A 6285-nucleotide genomic window follows, 5' to 3' on the forward strand; every position below is an offset into this window, starting at 1 on the left:
TTTTTACAAACTTTGGTTGGACGTTCACACCTTCTTGTAGCCGAACACATGCACTCCTGCTTTTGATGATGTAAGGTTGGGCATTCAGACCTTGCTTCACCTGCTTTTCACCAAATATAGTCGGACATTCACACCTTCTTGCAGCCGAACACTTCCGCTTTTAGTGTTCTATGAGGCATTCACATATTTTTTTTCACCGTATTTTATAGATTATGGTTGGAAATTCTCACCCACTCTCATCCGAAGACCTCTCCTCCCGCTTTTGTTAATATATAGTCGGGCATTCGAACCTTTTCTTACCCGCTTTTTACAAATTATGGTCGAACATTCACACCTACTTGCAGCTGAATACTTCAGCTCCACCTTTTAGGTATGTTTGGTTGGCATTTGCACCTCTTTTTATACTGATTGCTGAAGATTAAGTTGTTCTTTCTCAAACTACAAATTTTTTTTAATTGTTGAAACTTGATTTGAAGTGGATAAATAAGGAGGACAAACAGTTTTAAGTCAGGCTGATAGAAGGTATTAATTTTATAGCAAAATCTGTATTTCGTCATATGTCGAGAGATGCTTATTGCTGAAGAAGTTCTTTCTCATTCTACAAAGTACAACGTTGTTTATCGTTGAAACTTGATTAGACATGAATAAATATGAAGGACAAAGCAGTCTTAACTTGGTTTGAGTTAATGAATTCGTTTTATAGGAGAATCCGAATTCGTGCATAACTCATAAAATAGAGCTTATTTTCGGATTCCTGAAGAATGAGTCTGGTTCTTTCTCATAATACAAAGTTTGTTGTTTATTGTTGAAACTTCATCAGAAGTGAAGAAATAAATGAATGCCTATCAACAAATGTGGGATCTAAACTCTAGTGCTTCCTCTAAAATAATTTCCTTTCTCAATTTAGAAATGTGTGTGTGTAAGTCACAACACCCGTGACACCAAAACGGCTTTCTTTTCTCTACACTCTGCACTATGAGCACACACACCAAATCAGAAAGGCTTTTTTCTCTCTTTTCTACATTATGGACTGTGGGGACACAAAACCGCTCTCTCTCTTTTTTTTTTTTTATCGTGTGCCAGGGCGTTGTCTCACGTATTAGATTATGCTTAAGATACGACTGGGTTTATCAGTCACATCAGAATCCATACATACTGATCCTCCCGTAATAAAATGGTCGGATCTTATCAAACACACTTTGTTTCTTGTGACAATCAAGTCAGCGAAACAGCGTATACACGTCAAGACACTGAATCAAGTTTGCCACAAGAACTCATAAGTTTGGCAGTATTGCTCTGCCGTCAGCAATGATACACACATTTTATTTTCGTAAGACATGTGCAAGCACCTGTTCATCTACTGTTCTATCACTATGAATTAGTGATCTATTATCAATAAGGATACTTCTACAACTACTATCAAAGTATGTCCGGACTTCTTATGTTGTCAGTTGCTATATATGAATAAGTGGGTAGCTACTGACAAGCATTAAGCATGTCACACAGCCCAAACATATAACATTTCAGGACACACCACACAGTTAACAACCACAGTGAAGCGTGTCAAAGCCCAAACATGTAACATTCAACAGGACACTTACACAACACATTCAAATCAAACAGTCAGACAACATACAAGAACATATACCCCAGCCGGCATTGCTCCCTGCCTATTTTCGTACAGCACACTATGTGTGCGCACACCTTTATTCACAAACTCTTCAACTTATACTCTTTTACCGAAGCTGCTACAGCTCGATTGGCCGAATACCCTTTGATCCTATTTCGGTGAATTTGACATCTGCCTTACATATAACAGATTAGCGGTTTAGCAGTTTTAATTTAGTTTGAGTGAAGGAATTCATTTTATAGCAAAATCCGAAATCGTGAAGCACTCATGAAAGCAAGCTTATTCTCGGATTCCTGAAACTTTAGATTTGCTCTTTCTTTTACTGCAAAGTACAACGTTGTTTTTTTTGTTTAAATCTTTCTAGACATGGTAAATATTAAGGACAAAGCATTTTTCACATAGTTTGAGTGAAGGAATTCATTTTATAGATAAAATCCCAAGAGTCTGCTGAGAAAAGAGAGTGAATGCGAAGTAGACTTTAACACGGCTATGGGAGCGAGCCGAGTGTGGGCTAACCGGGAGAATTGCTTGAAAGAAACGCGACACCGAATGAGCGGTCAGAACAAAGCCTCAATACGGGATTCTCGTGGTGTTTTTGTTGCTGCCTTGTCTTTTGCACAGAGTAAAAGACAAGGCAGCCATCGAATAGGGCCCGATTGTTCCTACTTGGTCAGCCGAGGAGCAAGGGGGGGGGAGCAAGCGGCTCAACCAAGCAAAGCTCACCATGGGGAAGGTGGCTATGCCAACAAGCCTGATGCCCTGCTCCCGCAGTGACGGATAATCGTACTCTGGTTTCTCTTCATAACGTACAAGTCTTTCGCCTTTTACTAAAGATTTCTGTGGAGAGCAGCACTAATGAGTTGTTTCTATTTTTGGCAGGCTTTACCTTTGCGGGTGAAGCCCTTTCTGTCTGTGCAAAAGAAATCTTCTTACTGTGCAGAGTGACTTCTCTGAGTAGAGTCGCCTTACTTGTTGCGACTGTGCCGATGTTCGAAGCTGGAGTGCAAAGTTGTTGCTTGAATGGTGCTTGCTGGAGCGTGCGGGAGTGCAAAGTTATACCATTTAAAAGGGCTGAAGAGTGCTCAGTGCAGCGGGTGGGCGACACTCTGGCCACCTTGAAAACCGAGGTTACATCCACTACCAGGGGCAGCCCAAGTTCTGCCGCAAGTGTGGTGAGCATGGGCACCTGGTTGAGGCTTGTACCAAGATGTTATGTGGGAAGAGCAGAGAAATTGGGCAAACTTTTGGAGAGTGTCCAAATGGCAGGAAATGTAATCTCTGTGGAGAATTAAATCACCTCTTCAGAGATTGCCCTAAATCTTTTGCCAACAAATTAAAGACGGTAAAGCCACAGTCAAGCCAACAAAGAGAAGGACCAAAGGTGGCAGTTGGTGAACAAAGTGAAGAGGTTGACCCAATAAATTCAAACTTCCCGCCAAAAGCTTGGATTGGAAGTGAGGAGCAAAAAGGGGAGGGGCCTGTAGAGGCCTCACCACTCAGTGTTGAAGTCTGTGAGAATTCACAGGCAGAGGGTGGAGCTACGCTAAATGAGGAGGAAGAGCAGACAGGTGAGTCTAGTGAAGATACTCACCTCCCCGAAGGTCAACAGAAGGTCAATTTGTTGATAGGCATTCATTTATTTCTTCACTTCTGATGAAGTTTCAACAATAAACAACAAACTTTGTATTATGAGAAAGAACCCGAATCATTCTTCAGGAATCCGAAAATAAGCTCTATTTTATGAGTTATGCACGAATTCGGATTCTCCTATAAAACGAATTCCTTAACTCAAACCAAGTTAAGACTGCTTTGTCCTTCATATTTATTCATGTCTAATCAAGTTTCAACGATAAACAACGTTGTACTTTGTAGAATGAGAAAGAACTTCTTCAGCAATAAGCATCTCTCGACATATGACGAAGTACAGATTTTGCTATAAAATTAATACCTTCTATCAGCCTGACTTAAAACTGTTTGTCCTCCTTATTTATCCACTTCAAATCAAGTTTCAACAAATAAAAAAATGTTGTAGTTTGAGAAAGTACAACTTAATCTTCAGCAATCAGTATAAAAAGAGGTGCAAATGCCAACCATACATACCTAAAAGGTGGAGCGGAAGTATTCAGCTGCAAGTAGGTGTGAATGTTCGACTATAATTTGTAAAAAGCGGGTAAGAAAAGGTTCGAATGCCCAACTATATATTAACAAAAGCGGGAGGAGAGGTCTTCGGATGAGAGTGGGTGAGAATTTCCAACCATAATCTATAAAATACGGTGAAAAAAAATATGTGAATGCCTCATAGAACACTAAAAGCGGAAGTGTTCGGCTGCAAGAAGGTGTGAACGTCCGACTATATTTGGTGAAAAGCAGGTGAAGCAAGGTCTGAATGCCCAACCTTACATCATCAAAAGCGAGATCAGAGGTGTTTGGCTGCAAGAAGGCCATAGTTTTCCAAAAGCGGGTAAGGTGCGAATGTCCGACTAAATATCAACAAAATTTGGGGCGGAGGTCTTCGGATGCAAGAAGGTGTGAATGTCCACCCATAATTCATGAAAAATGGGTAAAAAAAGGTGCGAATGCCTAACAATACATTATCAAAAGCAGGTGTGAATGTCAGATCATAATTTGTAAAAAGCTGATGAGAAAGGGTGAGAATGCCCGACTATACACCATCAAATGCGGGAGCGGAGGTGTTCGGCTCTGAGTAGGTGTGAATGTCCGACCATAATTGCTGAAGAATGTGTTAGAAAAGGTAAGAATGCTGGACCATACATCATCAAAAGCGGGAGAGGTGGTGTTCGGCTGAAAAAAGGTGTGACTGTTCGACTAAAGTTTGTAAAAAGTGGGTAAGACAAGGTGCGAATGCCTGACAATGTATGATCAAAAGCGGGAGCGGAGGTGTTCAGCTGCAAGAAGGTCTACATGTCCATCAATAATTGCTAGAAAACATGAAAGAAACTTTTCGAAAATCAAACCGCACATGATCATTAGTGGGATAAGAGGTGTTCAGCTGCAAGGTGTGAATGTCCACCCATAATTCCTGAAAAATGGGCAAAAAAAAGGTGTGAATGCCCAACCATACATCATCAAAAGCAGGAGTGGAAGTGTTCGGCTACAAGAAGGTGTGAACGTCCAACCAAAATATGTAAAAAGAAGTTAAGAAAAGGTTCGAATATCCAACCAAACATAATCAAAAGCGGGAGCAGAGCTGTTCGACTGCAAGTAGGTGTGAATGTCAGATCATAATTTGCAAAAAGCTGATGAGAAAGGGTGAGAATGCCCGACTATACACCATCAAATGCGGGAGCGGAGTTGTTCGGCTGTGAGTAGGTGTGAATCTCCGACCATAATTGCTGAAAAATGTGTTAGAAAAGGTAAGAATGCCGGTCCATACATCATCAAAATCGAGAGAGGTTGTGTTCGGCTGCAAGTAGGTGTGAATGTCCAGTCATAATTACTCACAAACGGGTAAGAAAAGGTAGTATTGCCAGACCATATATGATCAAAACAGGGAGCGGAGGTGGTTCAGCTGCAAGAAGGTTTGAATGTCCGACTAAAGTTCAAATATATAAACAAAAGCGGGAGGAGAGGTCTTCCGATGAGAGTGGTTGAAAATTTCCGACCATAATGTATAAAATGCGGTGAAAAAAAGGTGTGATAGAATACTAAAAGGTGGAGCGGAAGTGTTCGGCTGCAAGAAGGTGTGAATGTCCGACTATATTTGGTGAAAAGCAGGTGAAGCAAGGTCTGAATGCCCAACCTTACATCATCAAAAGCGAGATCAGAGGTGTTTGGCTGCAAGAAGGCCATAGTTTGCCAAAAGCGTGTAAGAAAAGGTTTGAATGCCCGAACATACACCATCAAAAGAGGGAGCGGAGGTGTTCCGCTGTACGAAGGTGTGAATGTCCGACCATACTTGGTAAAAAGCGGGTAAGAAAAGGTTAAAATACCCGACTGTACACAATCAATAGCGGGAGCGGATGTGTTCGGCTACAAGAAGATGTGAAAGTCCGACCATGGTTTGTAAAAAGCGGGTAAGAAAAGGTGCGAATGTCCGACAATGTATGATCAAAAGAGAGAGCGGAGGTTTTCGGATACAAGAAGGTTTGAATGTCCCACCATAGTTTGTAAAAAGCGGGTAAGAAAAGGTTCGAATGCCCGACTATACACCATCAAAAGCGGGAGCAGAGGTGTTCCGCTGTAAGACGGTGTGAATGTCCAACCATAGTTGGTAAAAAGCGGGTAAGAAAAGGTTAAAATACCCGACTGTACACAATCAATAGCGGGAGCGGAGTTATTCGGCTACAAGAAGGTGTGAAAGTCCGAACATTGGTTTGTAAAAACCGGGAAGAAAAGGCTCGAGAGCCCGACTATACACCATCAAAAAGATGGTTTGAATGTCCATCAATAATTGCTTTAAAACAAGAAAGTAAATTTTCGAATATCAAACCGCACATGATCATAAGCGGGAGAGGAGGTGTTCGGCTGCAAGAAGGTGTGAATGTCCACCCATAATTCATGAAAAATGGGTAAAAAAAAAGGTGCGAATGCCTAACAATACATTAACAAAAGCAGGTGTGAATGTCAGATCATAATTTGTAAAAAGCTGATGAGAAAGGGTGAGAATGCCCGACTATACACCATCAAATGCGGGA

General features: G+C 41.3%; 1 non-coding gene across 1 annotated transcript; it reads left to right on the forward strand.

Moving 5' to 3' along the window:
• Positions 1–2413: 2413 nt before the first annotated feature.
• On the forward strand, positions 2414–2527 carry LOC140276380 (U5 spliceosomal RNA). The gene has a single exon (XR_011908979.1). It is a non-coding gene; the product is annotated as a U5 spliceosomal RNA (small nuclear RNA).
• Positions 2528–6285: the final 3758 nt, after the last annotated feature.

This window comes from Leuresthes tenuis, unplaced genomic scaffold, assembly GCF_036924035.1.
Source record: "Leuresthes tenuis unplaced genomic scaffold, fLeuTen1.0.hap1 SCAF_18, whole genome shotgun sequence".
NCBI lineage: Eukaryota > Metazoa > Chordata > Actinopteri > Atheriniformes > Atherinopsidae > Leuresthes > Leuresthes tenuis.